Here is a 14152-nt window from a genome sequence, read left to right as displayed (position 1 = left end):
AGTAGGATTTGGTGAAGGCTGCAAAACATTCTACCTCTCCCTGCCACACATGGACACTGATGACAGACAAACAGCAAGCTTTCCTGCTACGGCAAATAGATGGAAAACAAAAACTTGGGGTAAAATGAACAGATTGGTCAGTTATTCATTTTGCTCTCTGCATGTGGAAGCCATTTCTGCTATTTTATCTGTTCCCACCATGACTGATGAAAGTCTTAGACCAAAAGCCTTCCAGTGAGCTGTGAAGAGCCACCCTTTTTGTCTTCCTGGCATATCTTCTCCTTTTTATTATGCCTCCTTCCCATTCCCATGTCACAGGTCAATCATTGATAATATTTAATAATAACAGGAGCTAATATCTGTTGAGAACCGCTCTGTGCCAGGCACTGTTCTCAGTACTCTGTTGGTATTAACTCGCTTATCTTCACTGTATTGCTACCATGCAGGTACTATTATCATCCCTGTTTCTTCTATGAGGAATCTGAAACATGGAAGAGTTAAATAACTTTCCCAAGTGCACACAGCTAGAAAGCAAGGAGACAAAGCTAGTCAGTCAAACTCCAGGGCACATAATCTCTATCTCTTATCTATACTGCTCTGCGTAATTAATATAATGACTTGATACATTATACAAAACTTGGCATGAGGAGAAGAACAACAGATAACCTTTCACTAATCTTATTAGCAGGATGAAGCTCAATTCTACTGCCTAACCCAAGGACTGTTCCTTCAGTAATGGCATTATAAATAGAGAAAAAGAACAATTGCTCTTCCACACTGACCCCTGTGTTGCATTCCCACATCACATTATCTTTAGTAGGATCCAAAGCTCCTTGGATATGTTCTGTTAATAACTGTGTCCTGTGTCTGGTGCACCATCAGCCCATCTTAGAGCTTACTGCGGATTTGTTTAGTTGGACTGAAGAGGACCTACCCAACTAGGCAGTTTCTACCTAATTCTTGTCTCCCAAGAGTATCTCTTCAGAAGAAACACACACACACACACACACACACACACACACACACACACACACTATGCACTCACTCACACTGATGAATTGTAGTGAATAAATGCTATTCCATCTACTGTGAAGTGGTCGTCTGGAGTTAATGCCTTAGGAAATGCTAACATCTGAGCTTTAGAAATGAGTGGAGATTGATAAATGACATCCGTAATCCCCACCTAGGTTTTGAATCAGTTAAGGAAAAACACAAGAATAAGACAGGTGGAATCCAAAATAGAGTATCATGATTTTACTGATTAAGCTGATATTAGAGAATGTGATTTATATTTGTGAGTCAATGAGTTTTACATACCTGAACTTCACCATTGGACTGATGCATATACTCAGTTCTAGGAAGTGCTTTCTTCTGGTTGGGGAACTCAGGCTCTCTGTAGGCAGGTCTGCACCTAAAAAGAAAAGACAGATTTGAAGCCCATGCCCATTATCTCTTTCCAAACATACTAATGAAACTAAGTCACTCTTCCCCCTCTGTGCAAGAGTAAGTAAAAAGATAAAAAAGACAGTAAAAGCCATAGAATTCTGGCCCTCTCCCTGCCATGACTCTTGGGTGAATGAGAACCAGAAAGTCATAAATTTGGGTTTGGTAGGTCTGATAACAACTAGTAAATTTCATCACTGAGTTGACCACTTGGCTTCACAAATGATCTACATTCCTAATTCTCACTTATCTGTAGAATGTATATAGTTGCATTTAATATCAACAATTTAAAATGTTCAGCTTTAAGTTTGTGCTGCAAATCCAGAACTAAGTATTCCATACAATTCAACTACACTTCTTTTTGTGTCATGCAGCCCTGATCTAGGCTGTAAGCTTTTTGAAAATACAGCTCCTTTTGCTTCATGGCATTCCTTAGAATACAATGCATATGATAATTTATTTACAAACGTTTTTCCTCAATGCATGCATGAAGAAAAAATAAATCTCATTGGTTCTTCAACATGTAGTTCAAGGAGGAAGAAAATAGAGGCAGCCACAACTTACAGACTGTGTTCAAGTTATTCATTTATGTGTTAGTTTGGGGAGATAGAAAAAAATGTTCCTGTAGAAGGTCTGAAAGGTAGATCTTTGGATACAAAAGTGCGCACACATACACACACACACACACACACAAGTAAAATTTATCTAAGGTTCAGATAACTTACTCCACAAAGAATACTCTTGGCATTTTATTTCTGGACCTAAGATAGGACACTAAATGTAAAGAATCAAGCCTGGGCAACTGGTTATAGGGAACAGCGGGAGAGGGGCAGAGTGCTGTGAGCCTCAAGACAAGAAGAGCAGTCCAGGGTTTTCACTTCTCCTCCTTCCTTCCATCCTTGCTACTTAGGTCAGCTTCCTGCTCCAAATTATGCTCAAGCCAATCAATCACAGAGGTAAGTAGGAAGCCAGAGAAGGGGGCGACAGGTGGGAAGAGAACTCTGTAGAGAGAAAGAGAAGAAGGAAAGAGGAAGGGAAGGAGAGTTCCTGCAGCCAGGCTTGGCTAGGGAGGCCTTTTGTATGTGAAATACATTCACTGAGCAAACAAGGCTGAAGTAAGCCTTTCCAAACTGATCTGAATTCTACCATGTTAAGATATTTACTGTTGTGACTAAAAACAGGCTGGCGTGAGTCAGGTCTCAGTTCCAAGGCCACTACTTACCACCACCTATGAGACCTGGGAAAATAATTTAAGCACTCTGTGCTTGGTACAGAGTGATCACTAAATATTTACTTCATGCCAGGCACAGCTCCAAGCACTTTCATGTATTGCCTCATTTAATTCTCAACAAAATATGCTTCAGAAAATAAGACCCAGAGAAGCTAAGTGTGGATGCTTATGCAGCCAGATCCCACTTCTTTGCAAAATCCGCTGCCCCAGCAGCAGATGGAAACACAGCTGATGGAGAGCCTTTGGTTCCCGACCCTCCAGAATGCTTCAGCTACAAAGTGCCCTCGTTCATGGTCACACCCTTTCCACAGTGACCCACTTCAATGACTGATCAGTGTAGGGGTAACTCCCCTCAATTTGGAATAATTCTGACGGGCCATTCTGGCTCCAGAGCCCCACTCCTTGGCCACTCGCCTAGTCCTCTACCCAATCTCGCTTTGTCCCCTCCAATCTATACGTCCTCTCTTAGCAGGCCTGGATTTTCATTGGGAAAATGGCTCAAATAAAGATTTTGCCTTCAAACTGCCATACAGAATTTTAAGTAAACAAGACAAAGCCATCTGCCTTCTGCCTGTAGGAAATACATACATATATATATATATATATATATATATATATAGAGAGAGAGAGAGAGAGAGAGAGAGAGAGAGAGATGGAGTCTCGCTCTGTAAGCCAGGCTGGAGTGCAGTGGTGCTATCTAGACTCACTACAACCTCCGCCTTCTGAGTTCAAGTGATTCCTCCACCTCAGCCTCCTGAGTAGCTGAGACTACAGGCACATGCCACTACGTCCAGCTAATTTTTTGTATTTTTAGTAGAGACAGGGTTTCACCATGTTGGCCAGGATGATCCCGATCTCTTGACTCTGTGATCTGCCCACCTCAGCCTTCCAAAGTGCCAAGGCTGTGAACCACCCCACCCAGCCAAGGAGTAGATCTTATGTTAATAGAATCTCTCCTAACTCCATCTCTCTCTCCTTCTTCAAAGTATTGTCAGTGGCATGGCAAGTCAGTGGTAGAGCAACAGGTTAAGATTTCCTGAGGCCCAGAACTGAAAATTAGAAGAAAAACTAAAGAAGTCTATAGAGCAAGCTACCTCTTCGGCTCTCCCAGCTGAAAACTATGCCTTTTTTTTTTTAATTTAGTGAGAGGTTGTCCACCCAACCTCTTCTTTTAAAAACAAGCTACTTGTTTGAAAGATTATTTTCTAAAATGCAAAGGCTAAAACATTTTCCAAATTAGTATTTTCTTTCACTCTGTTGGTATTCTCATTTTAAATAGTGAGGCCAGTTTCCACAATACAGAAGACCAAAATTGCCCAATGTTGATTTAAACAATTGTGCATTCCCAATATAATACCTTGGTTTGCCTCTGTTTCTGCTGGAAGACTATAGCTCCCTCCTTTACTATAACAGTATTTCATTTACAAACGTGCCACACTGCCTAAATTCAACCTAATTAGCAATCTAGAGCTCCTGAGTCTCTGAGCATTTTCCCACCTTCTAGCTTTCCAGAGGCACTGCTCTAGTTGTCAACGTAAAGCTATATCCAACAGCCATGAGACTATAAATGGAAACAGAAAACACAGTCACATCCCCTCCATTTTCTGGCATGTGACTTTTTTTAAAAAGGTTCTGCCTCCCATTAAAGAGTATACAGTTCCAAGTTCCATGGCTGCCAGGATCCCCTGAATAATCCAACATGTCACTTTTCATGCCATTTCCTGGGGTTCTGGTAATCAGGATGGGGCACTACCGCAAACCTCATCCTAGATCTGCCACTGCTTTGTGGAGTAACGGTGTTCAGTCATCATACATTGCATGTTCACCTTGCCTCTGATCTGGCCATGTCAGCAATGTAGTTTTGATGCAGCAGACATTGCACTGGAGCAAAGAAGAAAAAGTAGCAAAGGTGAGGGAGAAGGATTAGCAGCTCAAAAGCTTTGAAAATCTGGATTTTATTGAAATAAAAAGATGCCTTATCTACCTTCTTTAGACATTGCTGATCACATTAATTCCAGATGAAAAGTAAGTCAGTAGGTATCCTTTTTTTTTTTTTTTTTTTTTTTTTCATGCTGGTGAAGTTTTTTTACAGGGAGTCTAAAGGAAAACTCTCTCTCCTTGTGCTCCTAGGCAAAGCATTGAAGCACAATCCCACTGAAATCAAAGTGACAGCTAGAAGGCACTCCTAATCACCAGCTCTCTGAGTTCTTTCAAGACTTGAATACAACTGTCAATTACCAAGTTCCCTTTGCAGGCCAGGCAAGTAACAGTGAATTCAAGGTTTAAATCAAACTTGCCAAAAAGATAGAGCTACATTTTCACCTCTGATAGCAGTATCCCATGGTAGACCCAAGAACCAATGGTAAACTAAGACATTAGGAAAACATCATTAAAACAGCTATAAAAGAAATATTAAAATGTATTTAATGCAAGATCACATGGCCACAGTTACCATATTTTCCAAACCAAAAACGAACACATGTTCAATACATAGACTAACCATAACTCTAATGAATGACTGTTGAATACTAGGCATCACTCTCAATACTGAAGATGAAGTAGGAAACAAACCAAGCAAAGTTTCTGCCTTATGGATGTTACACTGTAATAACAAACAGATATACAACATAATATTTCATAATTATGTGTTATGAGAAAAATTATTATCATGATCCCATCTCTTTCACGCCCTTCACATTTAAATCACATCTGAATCATTGGAAAACAGTGAAAAGGGCTAAGAATTTAACCAAGAAATGCTAAGAATTAACAAATTCCACCATTCCTCTGGGAGGAGGGATTGGGGAAAGCTGAAGGGGCTCATTCTCTATGTAGTCATCTCATATCACTCATTGAATGAGGGAGCTGCCTGCACACCCAGTCCAGGATCCTTCAATGCCAAATTACATCTAAATCATTCTAGACTGCAGAGAATCTATTCTACTTTTAATATCTTAACATGACTTATTAGTCTATTCTTACACTGCTGATAAAGACATACTTGAGACTAGGCAATTTAAAAAGAATGAGGTTTAATTGGACTTATAGTTCCATGTGACTGGGGAAGCCTCACAATCATGGTGGAAGGCAAGGAGGAGCAAGTTCCATCTTACATGGATGACAGCAGGCAAAGAGAGAATGAGAAGGACACAAAACTGGAAATCCCTGCTATAACTATCAGATCTCGTGAGACTTATTCCTCACCACAAGAACAGTATAGAAAAAACAGCCCCCATGATTCAATTATCTCCCACTGGGTCCCTCCTACAACACGAGGGACTTATGGGAGTACAATTCAAGATGAGACTTGGGTGTGGACACAGAGCCAAACCATATCATTCTGCCCCTGACCATGCCAAATCTCATGTCCTCATATTTCAAAACCAATCATGCCTTCCCAACAGTGTCCAAAAGTCTTAACTCATTTCAGCATTAACTCAAAAGCCTCACCTGAGACAAGGCAAGTCCCTTCCACCTATGAGCCTATAAAATCAAAAGCGAACTAGTTATTTACTAGATACAATGGGATTATGGACATTGGTTGAATACAATTCCAAATGGGAGAAATTGGCCAAAACAAAGGGACTACAGGGCCCAGGCAAGTCCAAATTCAGTGGGGCAGTCAAATCTTAAAACTCCAAATTGATCTTCTTTGACTCCATATCTCACATCCAGGTCATGCTGATGCAAGAGGATTCCCATGGTCTTCGTAGCTCCACTCCTGTGGCTTTGCAGGGTACAGCCTCCCTCCCAGCTGCTTTCATGGGCTGGCATTCAGTATCTGTGGCTTTTCCAGGTTTAAGGTGCAAGCTGTCAGTGGATCTACCATTCTGGGGTTTGGAGGACAGTGGCCCTCTTCCCACAGCTCCACTAGGCAGTGCCCTAGTAGGGACTCTGTGTGCCAAATCTCTGGTAAAACATTTGAAAATCCCTGATAAAACCATCTGATCTCATGAGACTTACTCACTACCAGAAGAACAGTATGGGAAAAATAGCCCCCATGATTCAATTATCTCCTGCTGGGTCCTTCCTACAACACGAGGGACTTATGGGAGTACAATTCAAGGTGAAATTTGGGTGGGGATACAGAGTCAAACCATATCATTCTGCCCCTGGCCCTTCTGTACTGCCCTAGCAGAGGTTTGAGAGCCCCACCCCTGTAGCAAACTTCTGTCTGGGTATCCAGGCATTTCCACACATCTTCTGAAATCTAGGTGGAGGTTTCCAAACCTCAATATTGACTTCTGTGCACCCACAGGCTCAACACCATGTTAAAGCTACCAAGGCTTGTGTCTTACACCATCTGAAGCCATGCACACAACTTGGGGACCTGGGCCTGACCCATGAAACCACTTTTTTCTCCTTGGCATCCATACCTGTGATGGGAAGGGCTGCTGTGAAGACCTCTGACATGCCCTGGAGACACTTTCCCCATTGTCTTGGGGATTAACATTTAGTTCCTCATTACTTGTGTAAATTTCTGCAGCAGTCTTGGCTTCAATTTCTCCTCAGAAGATGGAATTTTCTTTTCTATTGCATTGTCAGGCTGCAAATTTTTCACACTTTTATGCTCCATTACCCTTTTAAAACTTTTGTTTGTTTGTTTGAGAATGAGTCTTGCTCTGTCACCAGGCTAGAGTGTAGTGGTGAGATCTCAGTTCACTGCAACCTCCACCTCCTGGGTTGAAGCAATTCTCTGCCTCAGCCTCCTGAGTAGCTGGGATTACAGGCACCCACCACCATGCCCAGTTAATTTTTTTGTATTTTCAGTAGAGACAGGATTTTGCCATCTTGGCCAGGCTGGTCTTGAATTCCTGACCTCATGATCCACCCACCTCAGCCTCCCAAAGTGCTGGGATTACAGATGTAAGCCACCGCACCTGGCCCCTTTTAAAACTTTTAATAGCATGCAAGTCACCTTTTTAATGATTTGCTGCTTAGAAATTTCTTCCACCAGATACCCTAAATTATCTCTCTCAAGTTCAAAGTTCCACATATCCCTAGAGCAGGGGCAAAGTGCCACCAGTCTCCTTGCTAAAACATAACAAGAGTCACCTATACTCCGGTTCCCAAGAAGTTCCTTATCAACATTTGAAACCACCTCAGTCTGGACCTTCTTGTCCATATCAATATCAGCATTTTGGGCAAAGCCACTCAATAAGTCTCTAGGAAGTTCCAAACTTTCCCACATTTTCTTGTCTTCTTCAGAGCCCTCCAAACTATTCCAACCTCTTCCTGTTACCCAGTTCCAAAGTCACTTCCATGTTTTTGGATGTCTTTTCAGCAACACACCACTCTCAATACCAACTTACTGTATTAATCCACTTTCATACTGCTGATAAAGATGTACCCTAGACTGGGCAATTTAAAAAAGAAAGAGGTTTAATTGGACTTATAGTTCCATGTGACTGGGGAAGCCGCACAATCCTGGCAGAAGGCAAAGAGGAGCAAGTCCCATCTTACATGGATGGCAGCAGGCAAAGAGAGAATGAGAAAGACGCAAAAGCAGAAACCCCTGATAAAACCATCAGCTCTGATGAGACTTATTTACTACCATGAGAACAGTATGGGGAAAACTGCCCCCATGATTCAATTATCTCCAACTGTGTTCTTCCCACAACTCTTGGGAATTATGGCAGTACAATTCAAGATGAGATTTGGGTTGGGACACAGAGCCAAACCATGTCACCTAGCATTACAAAGAGCTTGGAACCCATTAGACAAAAACAAACAAACAAACAAAACAAAATAAAAAGGCCTTAGTGAAATTATTTGGGCCTATCAAATGAATTGGAAACCAGAGAGAATGTGAAGATTATTAAGGAGAAAGGGAGCTCAGTCCCTTCCTCCCGACTTTCAAAGCCAACAGTTATTTCTGTCATTTAAAAAAATGAGAAGAGTCACATGACTTACAGGCTCTTAAAATGAGATCTTACTAGATAAAACATCATTGCTAAATATGGTCTTCAGGCAGCTAGAAGAAGGCAATAAGCAGATATTCATACTTTTGCTACCTTGACATGTGGTACTACTTGTCTGAATTCTCTTTTTAATGTTCTCTTTTCTCCTTTCCTCCTGGCTGTTGTGGCTGGGATACTGTCTCATTTAAATCATTTAGATACTGTGGATAATGAACACAAAAAATAAATTTTTTCTCTCTGTAGATACATTCTCCAAGGATCTTTATCCATTCTTATGGTTTTATCCATCATCCATGTCTAGTTCCAGATATCGACTTCCAAGTACATTTGAAGATGCCATACTAGTACATGAAACTCAACAGAGCCAGCACTGGGTTCATGATCCTGACTATGCCCTGCATTCTGCTCTCTTCATGTATCCTGTGTCTCCATGAAGGGTACCATCATCATGTCTAAAACCACCCACCACCCAAGAAAAACTACAACACACAAACATTTACTGATCTACTACTTGAAAACCACATAAAAAATACTGCTGAAAGAAATTTTAAAAGACAAAAGTAAATGGAAAGATATCTAATGTGCATAAATCAGAAGACTATTAAGTCTTGTTAAAATGTCCATACTATCCATATTGGTAATGAATCTACACATTCACTACAATCCATGTCAAGGATGGTAGACATAAAAAGCCGAAAAAAGGGACAAATGGGAAGCCACATTATTAGAAAATAACTTTGAAAAAACTTAAAAGTCTTGGAGACTTGACTGGATTACAGGAAATGAACAGGAGTGAATAATGGCCACTGGACTTGATATGCTTTCTAGTCCTTCTTTCTAAATATCTGAGTTTCGGAAGGGTTAAAGTGTGGGAAGGGAGTAACAAAGCATATCTCTACATCTACCTCCACACATCTGTCCCTACTTAAATTCATCCTCTTTAGCCATGCTATTTTTCTCTCTCATTTAAAATGATTTTGATTTCTGTTATCTTTCCAGCCATCATCAACTCAGACCAACTGAAAACATAAAAATCAACTCTCTGTTGATTATATGATTTATAAATGATTTATACATATATTGAAAATTTTGATTCTCAGAATTGATGTGTTTAGCACATACTTCCCTTCTCCCTGTTCCTTAAACTGAAACCAATCCACATCAGTAACGACCCAACAAATTGTTCAATATTCAAGACTGCACCTTCTCCACATAATAGGAAGAATGCTGTAAAATAGAATATGGTCTTACGAGAAAATATACACCTCTGAATAATATGAAACATACACAGAAAACAAACTCTTCTTACCCCAGGGGAAAAAGACATATGAGACTGCATTGTGCTTTCAATAGACAAACTAGCAAGACTTGTGCAAGTGATTTTGCATAAATAACAAAGAGCTCTGCAAGAATTTCTCTCAGTGCATTGAGCAATACACCCCCAAAGCAACCCTAACCAGGAAAAAAAGTAGGAGGTTATAAATAGGGGGAAGTTGAGTCTCTGATTTCATGTAGTTTATTTCTTGTAAGTGACCTCTGCCACTTCAGCTTTATGTGTGGGCACTCATCCTTTACAAGCAAATACAATTGTGAGGCATTTTCCTCTGTGTATAGTAAGATAATGAATTCTTCCTGTTGCAAAGTGACCTCAAGAGCCCAAAACCTCATTTCATTTCAATTTGTGCCAATGAAACCCTTGACAAATTGCTCTTTTTAGAATCATGTATAACTTTGGGTTGTGGGCCTAAGCATTGTTGCGCTTCTGACAAGGACAAATCGGGCTGTAGTATTTGGTCCCTATCCTTTGCAGTGCCAGTGATTACAAGAGTGGCTAAGTAGGATTAGCATTGAGTATTTCTCTGCAATTCATTCATTTTGAGGACAATTACTGAAAAATCATAAAGTACTGAAGGGATAAAATCAGGAAATGGAGAATAAATATTACATTCAAATATAAAAGCACACAAAGATGCATACTAAGAAAAAATATTGTTTCAAGAGTAATCTTGGAATATTAGCTATTCCTTATTCTCCAATACAGATAACTTCATATTTCTAATCAGAATTTTTGTTATATGAGAGGTCTAAAAAGAACAATTTTCTACTTGTGCTCTTGGCAAATGCTGAAGCTCTCCTGCTGGAATTCTGTCATCTCTTTTCTGATCTCAGATGATAAGCCAAATTTGCACATTGTTGATCTAAAGCCCAAGTCTTTAACCTGAGCATAATGAAATCACATTAGGAGACATGCCTGTCCAAACACCACAGTAACAGTGCCAGTGCTGCTTGGAATAGCTGCCATTTGCTCATTTCTTCTCAGGCCCAAATTATGTGAGCTTCACCTGTTCCCATCTCAAATTATCCTATAATTGCCTTTTATATTATAGGGTTATATCAGCCATATCAACTCTACCAACTGGCACCCAGACATCAGGAATATGGAATTGGCTATCCCTCTTTGCTCACCTCATATGCTCTGAACAGTTCTTACAGAATTGTCCAGGGAAAAAAGAAACTTTGCCTTAAACCCAGAAATTTACTAAAAGTGTCCTCTAATACATACTTCTTTAATATGAAGTATTCCTCAAAGTCACAAAACTTTACTGCCAAGTTATTTGTTTTTTAAAAATGCTTGCAAAATAAATAAATAAAATAAAATATACCTGCATAATTTGCTACTCATTTTCCAGGATGAATATCAAAATTACATAATGGTCATCACACATTATATTGGAGATTTTTGTCTAGTTGTTTGAAAATTAAAAGCTACTTTCAAACTTTCCAGAATTGACTTGGAAAAATATCGTGTATCCTTTTTAGCTGTTTGTGAATTCCTGCTATGTTAGTTTCTAAATCAAACACTACTGCTGCCTACTCTGTTTTCTTAATAAAAGATTGAAAATAAGCTTGTAAAAACCTTTTAATATAGAAAAAAATGCTTTAAAATTTTGTAGAAAGTAATTTCTCTAATTGTATGTTTATTATATACACTCCTTTTAACTGTCTTCAGAGAGCCATTAAATCACAAGATCACAAGAGCAATGGGCATGAGGTCAGCAATTCTCCACCCTGACACCTTCGAGTTCTGTAAACTGGGACAGAAATTTAGCCTCTCTGAACTTGAATCTCCTCATCTTTAAAAGCAAGAATAACTGGACTTAATTTCCAACAGTATAGTAGAATGGACATGTAAACAACCACCCAGCCACCTGATGATAACCAAAAATACTGCATAATATATTAAAAGAATCTCCTAAAATTCATCACTGAGCTGGCAAGGAAATAAGGACTCATACAAGAGAAAAAAATAAGTGAAAGCTGGAATTCAGGAAAGTAAAGAGAGCTCTGAGGGAGGTTTTTATCTAGAGGAAGTCTAATTAGCACAGAGAGTTTGAGCTTCAGTTGATAGCAAAGATATAAAATAGGTTCATTTAATGTTTAAAGATGTAAAAGAGGACATTTAAAATGTGAAAGTGACTATAAAATAAATGAAGAAAATCTGAGGAAAACAAAACTAAGAAATAAAAAATAATAAAAACTTAAAATCTATACATGAGATTAATTGTAGATTATGCACAGCTGAAACAAAGATGTGTATGCCAGAAGAGAGATATGAAGAGATTATTCAAATTTTGATAGGTATTGCATTGAATCTATAGATTGCTTTGTGTAGTATAAACATTTTAGCAATTAAATGAATTTGCAAGAATTAATATTGTTCATATGTCCCAAAATGATCTACAGATTAACTTCCAATTCATGAACATGGGATATCTTTCCATTTATTTGTGTCTTCTTCAATAGCAGAAATAGACAAAATAATTTTAAAAATTCAATCAAATGTTTGAAAGTATAAAGAATAGACTGATAAAGTCTAGCATAATCTATTAAGGTATCAGCCAGAAAAGAGAGGAAAAATAAGGGAGATAAAATATACAGAGAGAATGGTTGAGAATCTCCCAAATTTTAAGTAAGATAATAAATCTAAGGTTCAGGAAGTCTATTGTATCACTAGAAGGATATGAATTTTTTTTTCTCCACATCTAGATACATCATAGGGAAACTTGGGGACTGCAAAGAGAAAGAATATATCAAATTGAGCCAGAAAGAAAATACGGATTTCTTACAAGGGAGCTACTATTAAACTGAGCACAAATTCTTCAATGCCAACAATAAAAGACAGAAGACAATGAAGCAATATCTTTAAAATTCTAGGAGAATAGAACCAAAACTAAAATTATGTGCCTTATTTAAAACTCCTTGGAAATAATCACAGGTGAAATATAGATATTTTAGACAAATGAAACTGAGTTTGCCTATATATACCCTTTCTAAAGGAAATTCTAAAGGATGTATTAAGGCAGAAAGTAAAAACAATGCCAATAGGAAAGTCTGAAATGTAAAATGAAATAGTGCAAAAAGAACATGGCATATATGTGGGCAAATCTAAATAATTGTATAAAACAATAGTATTGACTAAATTAAAAGTTTAAAACAAGAAGAAACTAAAATGGAATCCAACAATGGAGTATGAGTCAGATGAGAGATAAGCAAAATTAATGTATCCTTGAATTCATGTATTTTAATAGAGAAGAGTAGACATTCATCTTACACAATGCTAAGCATAAATATTTAGGTTAACTTCTACAAAATTAGAATGTATAATATTCAAGCTAGAATAGGAAGAAGAAAAGTGAAAAATAAAAAAGAGATTCATCCCAAAAGAAGACAAGAAAGGAAGAAAAAAGAAATAAAGAACAGAAAAGAATAACTTTTCTAGGATAATTAGAAAGCACAAACAAGTTAGATCAAATGAAACCAGGACATCTATTATCACAAATCCCACACAGAGCATATTCTTGGAACATGATGTCATTATGTTAGAAATCAATAAATGAGTGATAAATACAATAAATGCATAGGTATGACATTTTTAAAGCATACTTTTAAATAACACATGAGATAAAAATAAACCATAAGAGTTTAAATTTCTACACATCAAAATATTACATATCAAAGTATTATACAAAGTGTTATGATATAGCCAAATGTTACTTAAAAAGAATTATATAGATTTAAGTACTTTTATTAGAAAAAAAGAAAATCTCAAAATTAATTAAGAATTTTACTTGCAAATTTGATTAAAAAGTCTCCAGCTACATTCCAAAATATAAATAGAACTTAAATCAGAAATTAAAATAGAAAACATAAAACCAATTTACATAAAAAAGCAAAGGTAAAAAATAGTCGGGCTGGGTGTGGTGGCTCAAGTCTGTAATCCCAGCACTTTGGGAGGCCCAGGCGGGTGGATCACGAGGTCAAGAGATCGAGACCATCCTGGTCAACATGGTGAAACCCCGTCTCTACTAAAAATACAAAAAATCAGCTGGGCATGGAGGCGTGTGCCTGTAATCCCAGCTACTCAGGAGGCTGAGGCAGGAGAATTGCCTGAACCCAGGAGGCGGAAGTTGCGGTGAGCCGAGATCGCGCCATTGCACTCCAGCCTGGGTAACAAGAGCAAAACTCCGTCTCAAAAAAAAAAAAAAAAAAAAAAAAA

The 14152-nt window shown here is 38.3% G+C and overlaps 1 long non-coding RNA gene across 1 annotated transcript in view; it reads right to left on the bottom strand.

The window, feature by feature from the left end:
• The window catches only part of LOC116547083, a 106816-nt gene that overhangs the window by 45970 nt on the left and 46694 nt on the right, over positions 1–14152 (bottom strand). The window contains exon 3 of the long non-coding RNA XR_004266941.1: positions 1318–1411. This is a non-coding gene — a long non-coding RNA (uncharacterized LOC116547083). The remainder of the gene's footprint in view (positions 1–1317; positions 1412–14152) is intronic.

Source organism: Sapajus apella, unplaced genomic scaffold (assembly GCF_009761245.1).
Source record: "Sapajus apella isolate SASKATOON/1434 unplaced genomic scaffold, GSC_monkey_1.0 scaffold1, whole genome shotgun sequence".
Lineage (NCBI taxonomy): Eukaryota > Metazoa > Chordata > Mammalia > Primates > Cebidae > Sapajus > Sapajus apella.
This window is presented reverse-complemented; position numbering and strand designations above follow the sequence as displayed.